General features: G+C 47.6%; 1 protein-coding gene across 7 annotated transcripts in view; it reads left to right on the forward strand.

The window, feature by feature from the left end:
* Nucleotides 1-16,478, forward strand: part of BCL9 (BCL9 transcription coactivator) — a 511,737-nt gene that overhangs the window by 402,478 nt on the left and 92,781 nt on the right. For all 7 annotated transcript variants that reach the window (XM_063956693.1, XM_063956695.1, XM_063956698.1 and 4 more), the window contains one exon: nucleotides 11,721-11,801. The gene's annotated coding sequence lies outside the window, so the exon portion shown is untranslated. The remainder of the gene's footprint in view (nucleotides 1-11,720; nucleotides 11,802-16,478) is intronic.

Consider the following 16,478-nt stretch of genomic DNA (forward strand, 5'->3'; position numbering starts at 1 on the left):
CCTTTATTTGTGGAATTACGGGATAGCGTCAACTCGCTTAAGCAGTCGTTTGACGACATGAGGCGGCCGGACAATCAATTAGTGCCTGTCCAGGCGCCTCAAACACCGTCAGGGGCTGTAAAACGCCCTTTGCCTCAGTCGGTCGACACAGACCCAGACACAGGCACTGATTCCAGTGGTGACGGTGACCAATCAACCGTATTTTCCAGTAGGGCCACACGTTATATGATTTTGGCAATGAAGGAGGCGTTACATTTAGCTGATACTACAGGTACCACTAAACAGGGTATTATGTGGGGTGTGAAAAAACTACCTATAGTTTTTCCTGAATCAGAAGAATTAAATGACGTGTGTGATGAAGCGTGGGTTGCCCCTGATAAAAAGCTGATAATTTCAAAGAAATTATTGGCATTATACCCTTTCCCGCCAGAGATTAGGGAGCGCTGGGAAACACCTCCTAGGGTGGACAAGGCGCTAACACGCTTATCAAAACAAGTGGCGTTACCTTCTCCTGAGACGGCCGCACTTAAAGATCCATCAGATAGGAGGATGGAAAATATCCAAAAAAGTATATACACACATGCAGGTGTTATACTACGACCAGCTATAGCGACTGCCTGGATGTGCAGTGCTGGGGTAGTTTGGTCAGAGTCCCTGATTGAAAATATTGATACCCTGGACAGGGACAATATTTTACTGTCGTTAGAACAAATAAAGGATGCATTTCTTTATATGCGTGATGCACAGAGGGATATCTGCACACTGGCATCACGGGTAAGTGCTATGTCCATTTCGGCCAGAAGAGCTTTATGGACGCGACAGTGGACAGGCGATGCGGATTCAAAACGGCATATGGAAGTTTTGCCGTATAAAGGGGAGGAGTTATTTGGAGTCGGTCTATCAGATTTGGTGGCCACGGCTACAGCCGGGAAATCCACCTTTCTACCTCAAGTCACTCCCCAACAGAAAAAGGCACCGACTTTTCAACCGCAGCCCTTTCGTTCCTTTAAAAATAAGAGAGCAAAGGGCTATTCATATCTGCCACGAGGTCGAGGGAAGAGACAGCAACAGGCAGCTCCTTCCCAGGAACAGAAGCCCTCCCCGGCTTCTACAAAAGCCTCAGCATGACGCTGGGGCTTCTCAAGCGGACTCGGGGACGGTGGGAGGTCGTCTCAGAAATTACAGCGCGCAGTGGGCTCACTCGCAGGTAGATCCCTGGATCCTGCAGATAATATCTCAGGGGTACAGGTTGGAATTAGAGACAGATCCACCTCGCCGTTTCCTGAAGTCTGCTTTACCAACGTCCCCTTCCGAAAGGGAGACGGTTTTGGAAGCCATTCACAAGCTGTACTCTCAGCAGGTGATAGTCAAGGTACCTCTTCTACAACAAGGGAAGGGGTATTATTCCACTCTATTTGTGGTACCGAAGCCGGATGGCTCGGTAAGGCCTATTCTAAATCTGAAGTCCTTGAACCTGTACATAAAGAAGTTCAAGTTCAAGATGGAGTCACTCAGAGCAGTGATAGCGAACCTGGAAGAAGGGGACTTTATGGTATCCTTGGACATCAAGGATGCGTATCTCCACGTTCCAATTTACCCCTCACACCAGGGGTACCTCAGGTTCGTTGTACAAAACTGTCACTATCAGTTTCAGACGCTGCCGTTTGGTTTGTCCACGGCACCTCGGATCTTTACAAAGGTAATGGCCGAGATGATGATTCTTCTTCGAAGAAAAGGCGTATTAATTATCCCATACTTGGACGATCTCCTAATAAGGGCAAGGTCCAGAGAACAGCTAGAGATGGGATTAGCAATATCTCAAGAGGTGCTAAAGCAGCACGGATGGATTCTGAATATTCCAAAATCCCAATTAATGCCGACAACTCGTCTGCTGTTCCTAGGGATGATTCTGGACACGGTTCAGAAAAAGGTTTTTCTTCCCGGGGAAAAAGCCAAGGAGTTATCCGACCTGGTCAGGAATCTCCTAAAACCAGGAAAGGTGTCTGTACATCATTGCACAAGAGTCCTGGGAAAAATGGTGGCTTCTTACGAAGCAATTCCATTCGGCAGATTCCATGCAAGAATTTTCCAAAGGGATCTGTTGGACAAATGGTCAGGGTCGCATCTTCAGATGCACCTGCGGATAACCCTGTCTCCAAGGACAAGGGTATCTCTTCTGTGGTGGTTGCAGAGGGCTCATCTATTGGAGGGCCGCAGATTCGGCATACAGGATTGGATCCTGGTGACCACGGACGCCAGCCTGAGAGGCTGGGGAGCAGTCACACAAGGAAGAAACTTCCAGGGAGTGTGGTCGAGCCTGGAAAAGTCTCTTCACATAAACATTCTGGAACTAAGAGCAATCTACAATGCTCTAAGCCAGGCGGAACCTCTGCTTCAAGGAAGACCGGTGTTGATCCAGTCGGACAACATCACGGCAGTCGCCCATGTAAACAGACAGGGCGGCACAAGAAGCAGGAGTGCAATGGCAGAAGCTGCCAGGATCCTTCGCTGGGCGGAGAATCACGTGATAGCACTGTCAGCAGTGTTCATCCCGGGAGTGGACAACTGGGAAGCAGACTTCCTCAGCAGACACGATCTTCACCCGGGAGAGTGGGGACTTCATCCAGAAGTTTTCCACATGCTAATAAACCGTTGGGAAAGACCAATGGTGGACATGATGGCGTCTCGCCTCAACAAAAAACTGGACAGGTATTGCGCCAGGTCAAGAGATCCGCAGGCAATAGCTGTGGACGCGCTGGTAACACCTTGGGTGTACCAGTCGGTGTATGTGTTTCCTCCTCTGCCTCTCATACCAAAGGTATTGAGAATCATAAGGCAAAGCGGAGTAAGAACGATACTAGTGGCTCCGGATTGGCCAAGACGGTCTTGGTACCCGGAACTTCAAGAGATGGTCACGGACGATCCGTGGCCTCTACCTCTAAGACAGGACCTGCTTCAGCAGGGACCGTGTCTATTCCAAGACTTACCGCGGCTGCGTTTGACGGCATGGCGGTTGAACGCCAGATCCTAAAAGGGAAAGGCATTCCAGAAGAAGTCGTTCCTACCTTGATTAAGGCAAGAAAGGAAGTCACCGCGAAGCATTATCACCGCATTTGGCGGAAATATGTTGCGTGGTGCGAGGATCGGAGTGCTCCGACGGAGGAATTTCAACTGGGTCGTTTCCTACATTTCCTGCAATCAGGATTGTCTATGGGTCTCAAATTGGGATCTATTAAGGTTCAAATTTCGGCCCTGTCAATATTCTTCCAAAAAGAATTGGCCTCAGTTCCTGAGGTCCAGACTTTTGTAAAGGGAGTACTGCATATACAGCCTCCTGTGGTGCCTCCGGTGGCACCGTGGGATCTAAATGTAGTTTTAGATTTCCTCAAATCCCATTGGTTTGAACCACTAAAAGATGTGGATTTGAAATATCTCACATGGAAAGTGACTATGTTACTGGCCCTGGCGTCCGCCAGGAGAGTATCTGAACTGGCGGCTTTATCTTATAAAAGCCCTTATTTAATTTTCCATTCGGATAGGGCAGAGCTGCGGACGCGTCTGCATTTTCTCCCTAAGGTGGTATCAGCGTTTCACCTGAACCAGCCTATTGTAGTGCCTGCGGCTACAAGCGACTTGGAGGACTCCAAGTTGTTGGACGTTGTCAGAGCTTTAAAAATATACATTTCAAGGACGGCTGGAGTCAGAAAATCTGACTCGCTGTTTATACTGTATGCACCCAACAAGTTGGGTGCGCCTGCTTCTAAGCAGTCGATTGCTCGTTGGATTTGTAACACAATTCAACTTGCACATTCTGTGGCAGGCCTGCCACAGCCTAAATCTGTTAAGGCCCATTCCACAAGGAAGGTGGGCTCATCTTGGGCGGCTGCCCGAGGGGTCTCGGCATTACAACTCTGCCGAGCAGCTACGTGGTCAGGGGAGAACACGTTTGTAAAATTCTACAAATTTGATACCCTGGCAAAGGAGGACCTGGAGTTCTCTCATTCGGTGCTGCAGAGTCATCCGCACTCTCCCGCCCGTTTGGGAGCTTTGGTATAATCCCCATGGTCCTTTCAGGAACCCCAGCATCCACTAGGACGATAGAGAAAATAAGAATTTACTTACCGATAATTCTATTTCTCGGAGTCCGTAGTGGATGCTGGGCGCCCATCCCAAGTGCGGATTATCTGCAATACTTGTACATAGTTATTGTTAACTAATTCGGGTTATTGTTTAGGGAGCCATCTTTCAGAGGCTCCTCTGTTATCATACTGTTAACTGGGTTTAGATCACAAGTTGTACGGTGTGATTGGTGTGGCTGGTATGAGTCTTACCCGGGATTCAAAATCCTCCCTTATTGTGTACGCTCGTCCGGGCACAGTACCTAACTGGAGTCTGGAGGAGGGTCATAGGGGGAGGAGCCAGTGCACACCACCTGATCTGGAAAAGCTTTACTTTTTGTGCCCTGTCTCCTGCGGAGCCGCTATTCCCCATGGTCCTTTCAGGAACCCCAGCATCCACTACGGACTCCGAGAAATAGAATTATCGGTAAGTAAATCCTTATTATCTACGTGCATGTTTTTTAGTATCACACATACAGGTGCTTTACTGCCTTTTGTTACTTAAAGCTTTGCCCTCCTTTCATGCTCATAGGGTCTATTCATGAAGCAGTGAAAAGTGTGGAGAAGTGAGCCAGTGGAGAAGTTGCCCATGGCAACCAATCGGCATTGATGTATCGTTTAGAATTTGCATACTATACAATTGTATGGAGCAGCTGATTGGTTGCCATGGGCAACTTCTCCACAGGCTCACTTCTCCACTCTTTTCACTGTTTCATGAAAAGACCCCATAGGGGTCAATTAAATTTGCTCCCGACGCTATTCAATACAGCGCCATAGGCACTTAATTGTCGGACATTCGACAAAAGTGCTGGCGCGAGGCTGATTCTGTCGGGCATCAGCATCGCGGCGGGCAGTTAAGTCTGAGAATGCCCGTTCTCCCGACAAATCAACCTATGACGTCCGGGAGAACGGGTATTCGGCAACTTAACATGAGCAGAATTGAATAGCGAAGGGAGCTAGTTCCCAGCGCTATTCAATTGTCGGCAAATTGAATTGACGCCATAGTCTCTCTAGTTTATACTGTATTACCGTTATACTCAATGTTCTGCGGAAATCTCTTCCTATTACTTCTAGGTATTTATGGTTCTGATTTGTCTCTTTAAGGGGCAGATTCAGTTACTTTGTTGGTAAAGGCCTGGGTTTAACACCCAGAGCTATTCACATTTTCAGCCGGCTTCCCCGTGTGGTAAACCCACAGGTAACGCGTGTTAACCCGTAGATTCCGAGTTCATAGATCCCACACGTTAAGCCCCAGGGGCGTGATTTTAACTCTGGTTTTTCCTTGCAGTTCCTGGGGAGGCGAGAAGTAGATATGCGTAATGTGTTAACGCGCAGGGTTTGCGGGACTTAATTGAATTCCTCCAGGCTGACAGAGCTAATTGAATCTGCCCCTAATTCTTTAATGGAAAATGTATCTCATTGACAGACTTATAGGTTTTCTTGCTTATATTTTGCCCAGCAGTGACGCGTGTCTGTGTCCTGATTTGCTGTTGCATGATCTGGGTGTAAATAGATTTATTGCACTGTAGCCGGACTCCTTTTGCCGGATTATAATGTGAGCGTTGCCTGGGAATGCGTAACGCTGGAGCAAACTCATTGAGCGTTATAAGATGCATTTGTCTGGCTGGTGGCCAGAGATGATTAGTTCAGAGCGTTTCCATTCATGGGAATGGAGTAAAAGTGGCATGTTGTGGTTTTGTAGTTCAGACTGGTGCATTGGTAAAACTTTTCCCCAGCATTCTCAATGCAACCTGCAGGGGGAGCCGCTGGGCTCTTCTCCCCATCCCTGTGTATATGGATCATAGCAATTACTGGCCGTGTTATGCTTACATAACAAGTGCTGGGTGAGGACATGTAATTACATGGCACATAGGTGTACAGTTCATCTCGGTGACCGATTTTCTATCATGACTTCTTGTAGTTCTATTGTTCCGACTTCTATTGCAGTCTGTCCTCGCTCATTCTGCAGGTTGTCGTCCATGTTATTCATCTGCTGTTACTACGTACATCTACCTGCAATATGCCCTTCCTACCGCTGTCCATTTTTGGGTGCTTCCTTGTGTCCTGTTATTTCCCCTCTATATCTGTGCTGTAGTTCCCACCGACAGTTGAATAGGTCCCGGCGCTATTCAATACAGCGCCAAGTGTCACTCAATTGTCTGGAATTCTTCTCTCACCGCCGGGGGATGAGAGAAGAAATCCGACAAAAGTGCTGCCACGCGGCCGGTGCAAGTCTGGCTCTGTCGGGGATCAGCATCGCGGCAGGGAGTTAAGTCGGAGAATGCCCGTTCTCCCGACAAATCAACCTGTTAAGTCCAGGAGAACGGGCCTCCGCAGACTTAACTTGAGCTGAATTGAATAGCGCCGGGAGCTAATTCCCGGCGCTATTCAACTGTCGGTGAATTGAATCGACCCCAGTGTATCACTCATGCAAATTTCTCATTCTGCCCAATGTAATCCATATAGTGTGCCCAAGATGGCTGCCTCGTCTTGTACTTTCATGGACAGGATGAGTAACAGGTTGATGTATTGATGCAGTATGTATCTGGTTAGTGGATTATTGCTTATCTCGCACATTGTAACCTGTGTAGTGTGCCCAAGATGGCTGCCTCGTCTGGTACCCTTCCTTTCCAGGATGAGCAATGCATGGATCTGATGACTTTGTTAGGATTGTGTATCTTGCTTTAGTATTCTGCGGCTCCCCCCTTACGTGTCATCTCTTCCAGGCATTGCCTGTCTCCCCGAACCACCACCCCCCCCGCTACATGTATGTATCATTCATTTTGATTACATCATCTGTGCTTCACCATAGATAGCCTTAAAACCTGGACTGCCAGGATGCCTTGAAGACTGAGGTTGGGAATCCCTGGTGTAAGGGAACAAACTGCAGTTTTCTACCAGATCTCAACCACTGTATCGACCCATTGCGGGTTTTATGTCGTATGTTTACAATTTATAGGTATTTACGGCTCTAGGGTCACTTTTATTCCCAGCCTCCCACATTGACGCTAATTAGCATAATATCTAATAACATAATATGTTAACGAGAAGTAATAGAATACATTTGTAGAAATATAATCATGACATTCCAGTGACTGTGTAAAAATAACGAGGGGCGTAACCTTCCACCCTCAGTAATGCCCAAATTCCATAAAAGTACACCTCCCTGTCGGGTGGTCTCCAGTATGCCGGCTGTCGGGATCCCAGCGCACAGTATACCGGCGCCGGAATCCCGACAGCCGGCATACCGACACTTATTCTCCCTCGACACCCCTGGAGGGAGAATAAAATAGCCTCAAGGGGCTCATTTGCGCTCGCCCCACTTTCAGTAAGCCGGCGGTCGGGCTCCCGGCGCCGGTATGCTGGGTGCCGGGAGCCCGACCGCCGGCATACCATACCACACTTCTCCCTGTCACCTTTCCCGCGGCTGTATGCGGTTCATAACAGACGTACCTGTGTCAGTGACCAATCACTTTGTGATGGCTGGCGATCAGGCAGGTTCCGTAAGGTTTGGCCAGAGTTACGCCATGACACCTTCAGTAACGGACGACGTTCTTTTTGTACCCGCTACATGCACCCCATTCTCCCTCGTCGTTCTTGAATTGCTAATACTCCATACTTGGCTGCTTCTTGCCTTATTCCGCATGTGTTTGGTAAGGGCCTCACAGATGCGCCCATTGTTACACCGCGGTTTGAAAACCAAGGCAAATCCCAAATGTTTAATATTAGGTAATGTCTCGCAGCCATTGCTTGGATAATGTTAATGTACCTGACAGAGACTATGCAACATATTTTGCCGATTGCAGCTCTTCATACTTTACCCCCCTTCCCCCAATCCAACTTATAAAGCAGAATAGAACAACGCCACCCTTGTAGGAAGTAAGAATACTGTGCATGATCCAGACCAAGCATTAATATGTACAGGCGGCGCAGGGTTGTATGCATTGCAAGCGCATCTACACTTGCGACTGTTGATGCTTGGTTGGGTGTTCGGACGTTGACGGGGTTCAGACAGGTTATGTCACAGAATAGCGGGTAATGCTGAGTTGAATGTACATTTGCTAAATGTACGGATTGGGAGAGCAGAAAACATGCATAGACATTTTTATTGCTGTGCGCGCATTGCAGCAGTAATATAGACGTTTTGCAACATTAGGCCCGTTATCTCCGTCGGCAGTAACAAAGAGGTATCTCCTGATGACGTATACATGTGCGTTGGACTGATGATTGTTGATCCTCATTATAATGCATCAGATGTTAGTGCTTGTGTAGACCGCGCTAAGCACCATCATTTGTAGTAAATAGGTTTCTGGGACCTGGATGCCGGCTTAGAGAAGTGTTCTGGGTTTCCTTTGCATCTTCCAGTAGTACCGTGTGTAAATGACCTTTTGCCTGTGTGATAAGCCTTTCTGCAAATCTATTATATTGATTGTTCATAAATAAAGACGGGCCGGTGAATTGACTGTCCGTCAAGGCATGTTATTAGATTGGCTCTGAAAGCTGAGCAGTGTAGAAACTCAGGATATCTGGGATTCAGAGGAACTTACTGTAGCGCTGTCTTTTTCCCACCATAACTTTAAGGCTGCTGCACTTTAACTGAGGATACATTGAAAGTTGAGCAGTAATTGGTTTTAAGATTTTTTTTTGGGGGGGGGGGGTGGGTAGAAACGGTCAGCGAGGTAGATTGCTCAATTAGTTTTAAAACCAGCATGGTTTAGCATTTATTTCCGTTGTCGCTTTAAAGCCATCGGTCAAAGCCTCTGATTGTGGTCACTGTCGACGCGCTAACATGCCGACATGAGAACTTCCACGCTATCATACCACATCCATTAGTAAAGATACCCCAGTGTTTTAAAAGCTGCATTTTAAGAACGCATACGCACGGACCAGTGCTCGTTAAAAGTATTAAGCAAACTTCATGCTCCCCCGTAATCTATACAATCTGCCGCATGTGCTGTGTCTTGCAGTGGTTGGGTGCCTCTCCTCCTGTACTCAGGTTGGCCGGTATGCTTGTGACAGATGATTGGTATTCCCTGTAGCAAGCAGTACATTGGCCACCGTGCTTTATTCTCTTTCTTCCCTTCCCTCCTCCTTGTCTGGGTCAATTGCAGCTTGAGTGGATGTAGCAATAGAGGTGTCTGATCTCTTTGGTAAAAGTGTTGTTTGTACACCCTGAGAAGGGAATAGAGGTACCGGATAATAGGTCATCACCATATGGTCAACACATAAATGGTCGTCACAAGTGTTTTGAGTGTTTTCCACCTTCGTCAGACATACGGTGAGCGAAGGTGTGCCCACAATGGTACACGTTTCCACTGATTGTGGTTAGATATGGTTAAACATACAAAATGACACTCGCACAAAAAAGTCACTTTTTTTTTTGTGTTGACCTTTCTTGCTGACCTTTTACTTGTTGACCTATTGTATGTTTACCATCTAATGACAGTGTAGATCTCTTTCTACCACACCTGGGACTAGATCTTGTGCTTTTTATAGTGATAGGTCTGGATGGGGCTGGCTGTGCACAACAGCTCTACAGGTGCACCTTGTAACTTGCATGTTTGTGGATTCTGATCCGGACACGTTGCATGCACTTGTTGCACCGTGTATGCGTCCAGAGAGTCTGAGTTGCAATTAAGATGCACGGTCTTAGAAATGTCTTGATAATATATTAGCCATACCCGGGAGGTTGGTCTGCTGACGCAGGTTATGGGCGTGTGCCGGTGAGAGTGTTTGCGTACACAGCGCTCACACGCTGAGATGGAGAAACTGCACCTGCCATCACAGAGACAGGAGTGTGACACCTCACTATGCTGAAAGCGGCATCTCCGTTCTGTGACAGTCGTCCGAGGCGTTAGCATGAGACTGCGGCAAAAGACGCTTCTGCGTCCGACTCGCGATCAGGCAAAAGGGGCAAGATCATCAGAATAATGAGACATTTTTTAAAGACTGATATGGTTTCATGAAACCAAGGCAAGTGCCAAAAGCTCAACACCTGGATCAATGAATTCTAGTATTAAATGCAGTCACGATACATATGGCGGCTGTGTCCCCATAGAAATCTAGTACACACTAGGACTGCATTAGTTTCGGAATGAAACCTCGGTGAAAGGTTTGGCGCACAGTGCGTTGGCCGCCGCCGTCGTAGGGAAAGTGCTCATTCCCCAGACATATCATTTCCGAGTAATGCGTGACATTGTGTGAGAGATGGGGCTCCGGTGTGTTCTAATCCCCTCGCTGAGACCGCACTGTGTTTTCTTGAATTGTGGCTGAGTTAGCAAAGTGCATCTTCATTAACAAGTCTTCCACCATTAATTATATATATCATCAGGTTTCAAATTCCATTCAAATTCTCCCTCCCGATATTTAGATGTCGCAGGGGCACTTGAGCGTGACGGAGGTCCTGCAATCTCCACATACAACTGCCCTGAGCTTTACACCCTCAAATAACCCGTCTCATGGAGTCTTACACATAAATACCTTATTATTGTTGTCTCCTTTTCTTCTTCTCTGTGGGTGGAGACATCTGTGTATTTACAGCACTAATCGTGATGAATCCCCCACATCTGTACATAAGGGTCATTGGCAGCAGGCTGTAAGAACGTCGGCAACCTATAATTAGAGTTCTTCATAACAGTAGCTAGTTAAAAAATTTTGAAATAAATAAAAATGGTAAACGTGAAATCCCTGTTCAATGTTGTATATTAGACACAGCTGGTTTTTTTTTTGCTGTTTATTATTTCCTCCCCCTTGCGCGCGGGTCTGCGGTCCTCCCCCTTGCGCGCGGGTCTGCGGTCCTCCCCCTTGCGCGCGGGTCTGCGGTCCTCCCCCTTGCGCGCGGGTCTGCGGTCCTCCCCCTTGCGCGCGGGGCTGCAGCGCTTGGCTCACTTAAGTTGCACAGAAGCTGATGCATCTAGATGTTTATCACACAGGAAGAAGAAAAGAGGATAAAGGTCTTTATTGAGCGGTGGATATGTTGCATGTGTAGTCTAAGGGGGCTACCTTTGTAGCTATAGACACTCTGTCCCACACATTATACATACTGGTGTAGAGAGTGTTTAAAGGGTGGGTGTGGGGGGGACGTGTGTGTGTATGTGTGTGTGGGGGGAGGGGTGCTTTTCCCCTAAATCATGTGTTTTCTAACTATATTAAGGCGTACTTCCCTACCTGACCCTCTCCATGAGGGAGAAAATGCTCTGTTCCTGGACTTTCCTGGTAATGTATGATTGCCATCACCTGTGGTGAAACACCTTTCTTATCAATTACCTGGCTCACCACAGGTGATGGCAATCATACATTACCAGGAAAGTCCAGGAACAGAGCATTTTCTCCCTCATGGAGACGGTCAGGTAGGCAAGTATGTATTAAGATTTGTACTATATTTTGGCCGCTGGTTGTTTTTCTTGCGTTACCCCCGCACAGTAACACACAGCATGTGCTCAGGTAAAGGTGACGAGCTGTCCGCGTGTGCGCCTATTTAAAGTATTCCTACAAATATCCAAAGCAACTAACTAATTTCTTCCCCTGACGTATGTTGTTCTGCTAATTGCTGTACAGAGGCTGCTTGTGCCCCTGCTAATCCCATTCTCTGCTCCTTCGCAGGTAATTGAGCTTCCGTTGCAAGGGTCCTCACTGACTATCCTCCAGGATGAGCACTGCTGTATCGTGACCCCAGGGGCCCTGGTGAGTAATGCTGATCTGAAGCCAGGCTTAATTAAACAAACCTGCTTGAAAAGAGAAATTTAGAATAGTTAAGGAGGAGGAGGGGGGGGGGGTAGAAATCCCCAAGCTAACAGCGGAAGTATTTACCCGTTCAGAGACGTTAAGCTCACTGAGCCGCTAGTCCTTTCCTGCCCGAGGCTTTGGCCTGAGAGAGAGGGGAGAAAAAAAAATACAATTGTTCAGAATCAGAACTGGTAAATGGAGGGGTAAATAATCACTAGGTAGAACGTGTTTACATAAGAGCTGTATCACAGCCAGGCAGCGCTCCCCGGGCTGCTCCAGCACACAGGCTCTCCGCTGTGTTGTGTTCGGGTTGTCGTCTTCTCTTCGTGCAGTGTGTTTGCTGCTGTTATTACTACTGCTGATTGTTTTCTTTGTGTTACGTTTTTTGGGCTGCGTGCATCTAAGGCCAGACCGTAGTGTACTGTGCTACTGCTTTAGAGGTTCCCATTCCGGTCTGAGAATCTTGCGTGTCGCTGTTAGGCCTTTTATATAAGGCAATCTGCATTTAGGTTTTCTTGTACTGTATTGTGAGAGTGTGGTACAGAATGTCGACGTGGTCAGACTTTGTTGATTATTCAGAATGTCTACCCAGGCCCGAATGTCAACATTTTGAGTGTCACCAGCTATTAGGGGCAGATGTACGAAGACTTGAAAAGTGATAGTGGAGAGAGATAAAGTTCCAGCCAATCTGTTCCTGTCACCTTTCAAACACAGCCTGTAACAGGGCAGTTAGGGGCTGGTACTTTTGTCTTTTCGCTTTATCACTTTTCAAGGATTAGTACATCTGACCCTTAGTGTATCTGAGCACTTAACCCTAACCCTACATTTCCAGCGTAATTCTAGTGTTCATCTGATGTCTGCACGTTGGCTTGATATAGGAGACTGGTCAGGGGGTGATCACTACCTGGGTTACTTCTGTGCCTGTGTCCTGCAGTCACTATTGACATATGGCATTGATGTGTGGCAAACAACTTTTATATATATATATATATATATATATATATATATATATATATCCCATATCCAAATATTCCGAAATACAGACTTTTTTGAGTGAGATAGTGAAACCTTTGTCTTTTGATGGCTCAATGTACACACACTTTATTTAATACACAAAGTTATTAAAAATATTGTATTAAATGACCTTCAGGCTGTGTGTATAAGGTGTATATGAAACATAAATGCATTCTGTGCTTAGACTTGGGTCCCATCACCATGATATCTCATTATGGTATGCAATTATTCCAAAATACGGAAAAATCCCATATCCAAAATACCTCTGGTCCCAAGCATTTTGGATAAGGGATACTCAACCTGTGTAGAGATATATATAGATATAGATAGATAGAGAGAGATATATCTATATATATATATATATATATATATATCTATATATATATATATCTATATAGATATAGATATAGATATAGAGAGAGATATATAGATAGATAGATATATATTATTATTATTTTCTGCTGCGGGGTACACTGGGCTCCACAGGGAATGACATTGGGGTGTAGAGTAGGATCTTGATTCGAGGCACCAACAGGCTCAAAGCTTTGACCTTCCCAAAATGCCTAGCGCCTCCTCCTCTATAACCCTGCCTCCGTGCACAGGAAGTCCGTTTTGTAGTTGGTGCCATGCAGTAAGCAGGCATACAACAGGGGGGCTGCTCCAGCAGCCCTAGTAAAAAGCTTTTCATAGAAAAATGAAGACTTCAAGGGCACTGTAAGTGCTGGATGTCAGTCAGACATCTACTGCTGCAGCTCCATCACATCCCCCAGCGGCGCTGTACACTCCCGCGCCCTGGTTGCCGGGTACTTACAGCGGAGGCTCCGGTTTACTTCCTGTTAGACACACACACGACCGCTGCTCTCCTGGATCGCGTGGCCACACTCAGGGAGGAGGTAAGTGGGTGCCCTCGGCGGGACCCGTTGTAAATCGCGATACCGCGCGGCCGGTGGGAGGCGGGCTGTGCACACTGGCGTGGGCACTGTGGCAGTACAGGGACCCCACTAGACCACCAGGGCATGGGCACAGGTGGGTTTTCTCTCCTAAAACCATTTATTCGAGCCCCCAGTACCCGGTGGTGAAGTGCAGCAGGGGGATAAGGCTTTGACCTATAGCCCCTCCCCCAGCCCCAGGGCACCATTTAGAGTAAATGTTCCCGCCCTGGAGCTGCATATCTCTCTCCCTCACTCCCTGTCAGCGTGTGGGTGCCATTAAGACAAGCTGAGCTGATCCTGGGACTGTTTGGGCAAATCCTCCTCTGTAAAGCCGCCTGGCTGTCAGCGCTGTGCATTTTATAGGACACTTAAGTATTCTATATGTCTGCTGACAGTGTTAGTTAAGAAACAGTGCATTTAGTCAGGGTTATATAGTACAAGTACCCTGTGATATACATCCAGTCTTTACTGTGCATTGTTATATCTATTAAGTGCATAGCTATACTTAGTACTATTATGTATTGCTAGTCCAGTGCAGTTTTATTGCATGTCATAATTTCTGCATTGTACAAACTGTGACTCTGTGTGCATATAGCTGCTGTGTGACCTCCATTTCGTGTCTCTCACTCAGATTGCTATCCCTATATTCTATAACCTGAGGGAGCTAAGTGCGTCAGGTTTATCATTAATATAGGTAGTTCACAGGATGTACTCGGTGTGTATTTCTCTGACGTCCTAAGTGGATGCTGGGACTCCGTAAGGACCATGGGGAATAGCTGCTCCGCAGGAGACTGGGCACAACTAAAGAAAGCTTTAGGACTACCTGGTGTGCACTGGCTCCTCCCACTATGACCCTCCTCCAGACCTCAGTTAGAATCTTGTGCCCGGCTCAGCTGGATGCACACTAGGGGCTCTCCTGAGCTCCTAGAAAGAAAGTATATTTTAGGTTTTTTATTTTACAGTGAGATCTGCTGGCAACAGACTCTCACTGCAGCGAGGGACTAAGGGGAGAAGAAGCGAACCTACCTAACTGGTGGTAGCTTGGGCTTCTTAGGCTACTGGACACCATTAGCTCCAGAGGGATCGACCACAGGACCCGACCTCGATGTTCGGTCCCGGAGCCGCGCCGCCGGCCCCCTTACAGAGCCAGAAGCAAGAAGTGTTCCGGAAAATCGGCGGCAGAAGACTTCTGTCTTCAACAAGGTAGCGCACAGCACTGCAGCTGTGCCCCATTGCTCCTCATGCACACCTCACACTCCGGTCACTGATGGGTGCAGGGCGCTGGGGGGGGGGCGCCCTGAGGGCAATATAATACACCTTGGCTGGCAAATCATCACAATATATAGTCCCAGGGCTATATATGTGATAAATTACCCCTGCCAGAATCCATGAAAAAAGCGGGAGAAAAGTCTGCCGAAAAAGGGGCGGGGCTATCTCCCTCAGCACACTGGCGCCATTTTTTCTTCACAGTGCAGCTGGAAGACAGCTCCCCAGGCTCTCCCCTGTAGTTTTCAGGCTCAAAGGGTTAAAAAGAGAGGGGGGGCACTAAATTTAGGCGCAATATGTGTATACAAGCAGCTATTGGGGGAAAAATCACTCAGTTATAGTGTTAATCCCTGCATTATATAGCGCTCTGGTGTGTGCTGGCATACTCTCTCTCTGTCTCCCCAAAGGACTTTGTGGGGTCCTGTCCTCAGTCAGAGCATTCCCTGTGTGTGTGCGGTGTGTCGGTACGGCTGTGTCGACATGTTGGATGAGGCAGGTTACGTAGAGGCGGAGCAGAGGCCGATAAATGGGATGTCGCCCCCTGTGGGGCCGACACCAGAGTGGATGGATAGGTGGAAGGTATTAACCGACAATGTCAACTCCTTACATAAAAGGCTGGATGACGTAACAGCTGTGGGACAGCCTGCTTCTCAGCCCGCGCCTGCCCAGGCGTCTCAAAGGCCATCAGGGGCTCAAAAAACGCCCGTTACCTCAGATGGCAGACACCGATGTCGGCACGGAGTCTGACTCCAGTGTCGACGAGGTTGAGACATATACACAATCCACTAGGAACATCCGTTGCTTGATCTCAGCAATGAAAAATGTGTTACACATTTCTGACATGAACCCAAGTACCACATAAAAGGGGTTTTATGTTTGGGGAGAAAAAGCAGCCAGTGTTTTGTTCCCCCATCAGATGAGTGAATGAAGTGTGTAAAGAGCGTGGGTTCCCCCGATAAGAAAATGGTAATTTCTCTGACGTCCTAGTGGATGCTGGGGACTCCGTAAGGACCATGGGGAATAGACGGCTCCGCAGGAGACTGGGCACATCTAAAGAAAGCTTTAGGACTATCTGGTGTGCACTGGCTCCTCCCCCTATGACCCTCCTCCAAGCCTCAGTTAGATTTCTGTGCCCGGCTGAGCTGGATGCACACTAGGGGCTCTCCTGAGCTCCTAGAAAGAAAGTATAGTTTAGGTTTTTTATTTTACAGTGAGACCTGCTGGCAACAGGCTCACTGCAGCGAGGGACTAAGGGGAGAAGAAGCGAACCTACCTAAGTGGTTGTAGCTTGGGCTTCTTAGGCTACTGGACACCATTAGCTCCAGAGGGATCGAACACAGGACCCGACCTCGTCGTCCGTTCCTGGAGCCGCGCCGCCGTCCCCCTTACAGAGCCAGAAGCAAGAAGGTCCGGAAAATCGGCG

The sequence above is a fragment of the Pseudophryne corroboree genome, chromosome 2 (genome assembly GCF_028390025.1).
Source record: "Pseudophryne corroboree isolate aPseCor3 chromosome 2, aPseCor3.hap2, whole genome shotgun sequence".
NCBI lineage: Eukaryota > Metazoa > Chordata > Amphibia > Anura > Myobatrachidae > Pseudophryne > Pseudophryne corroboree.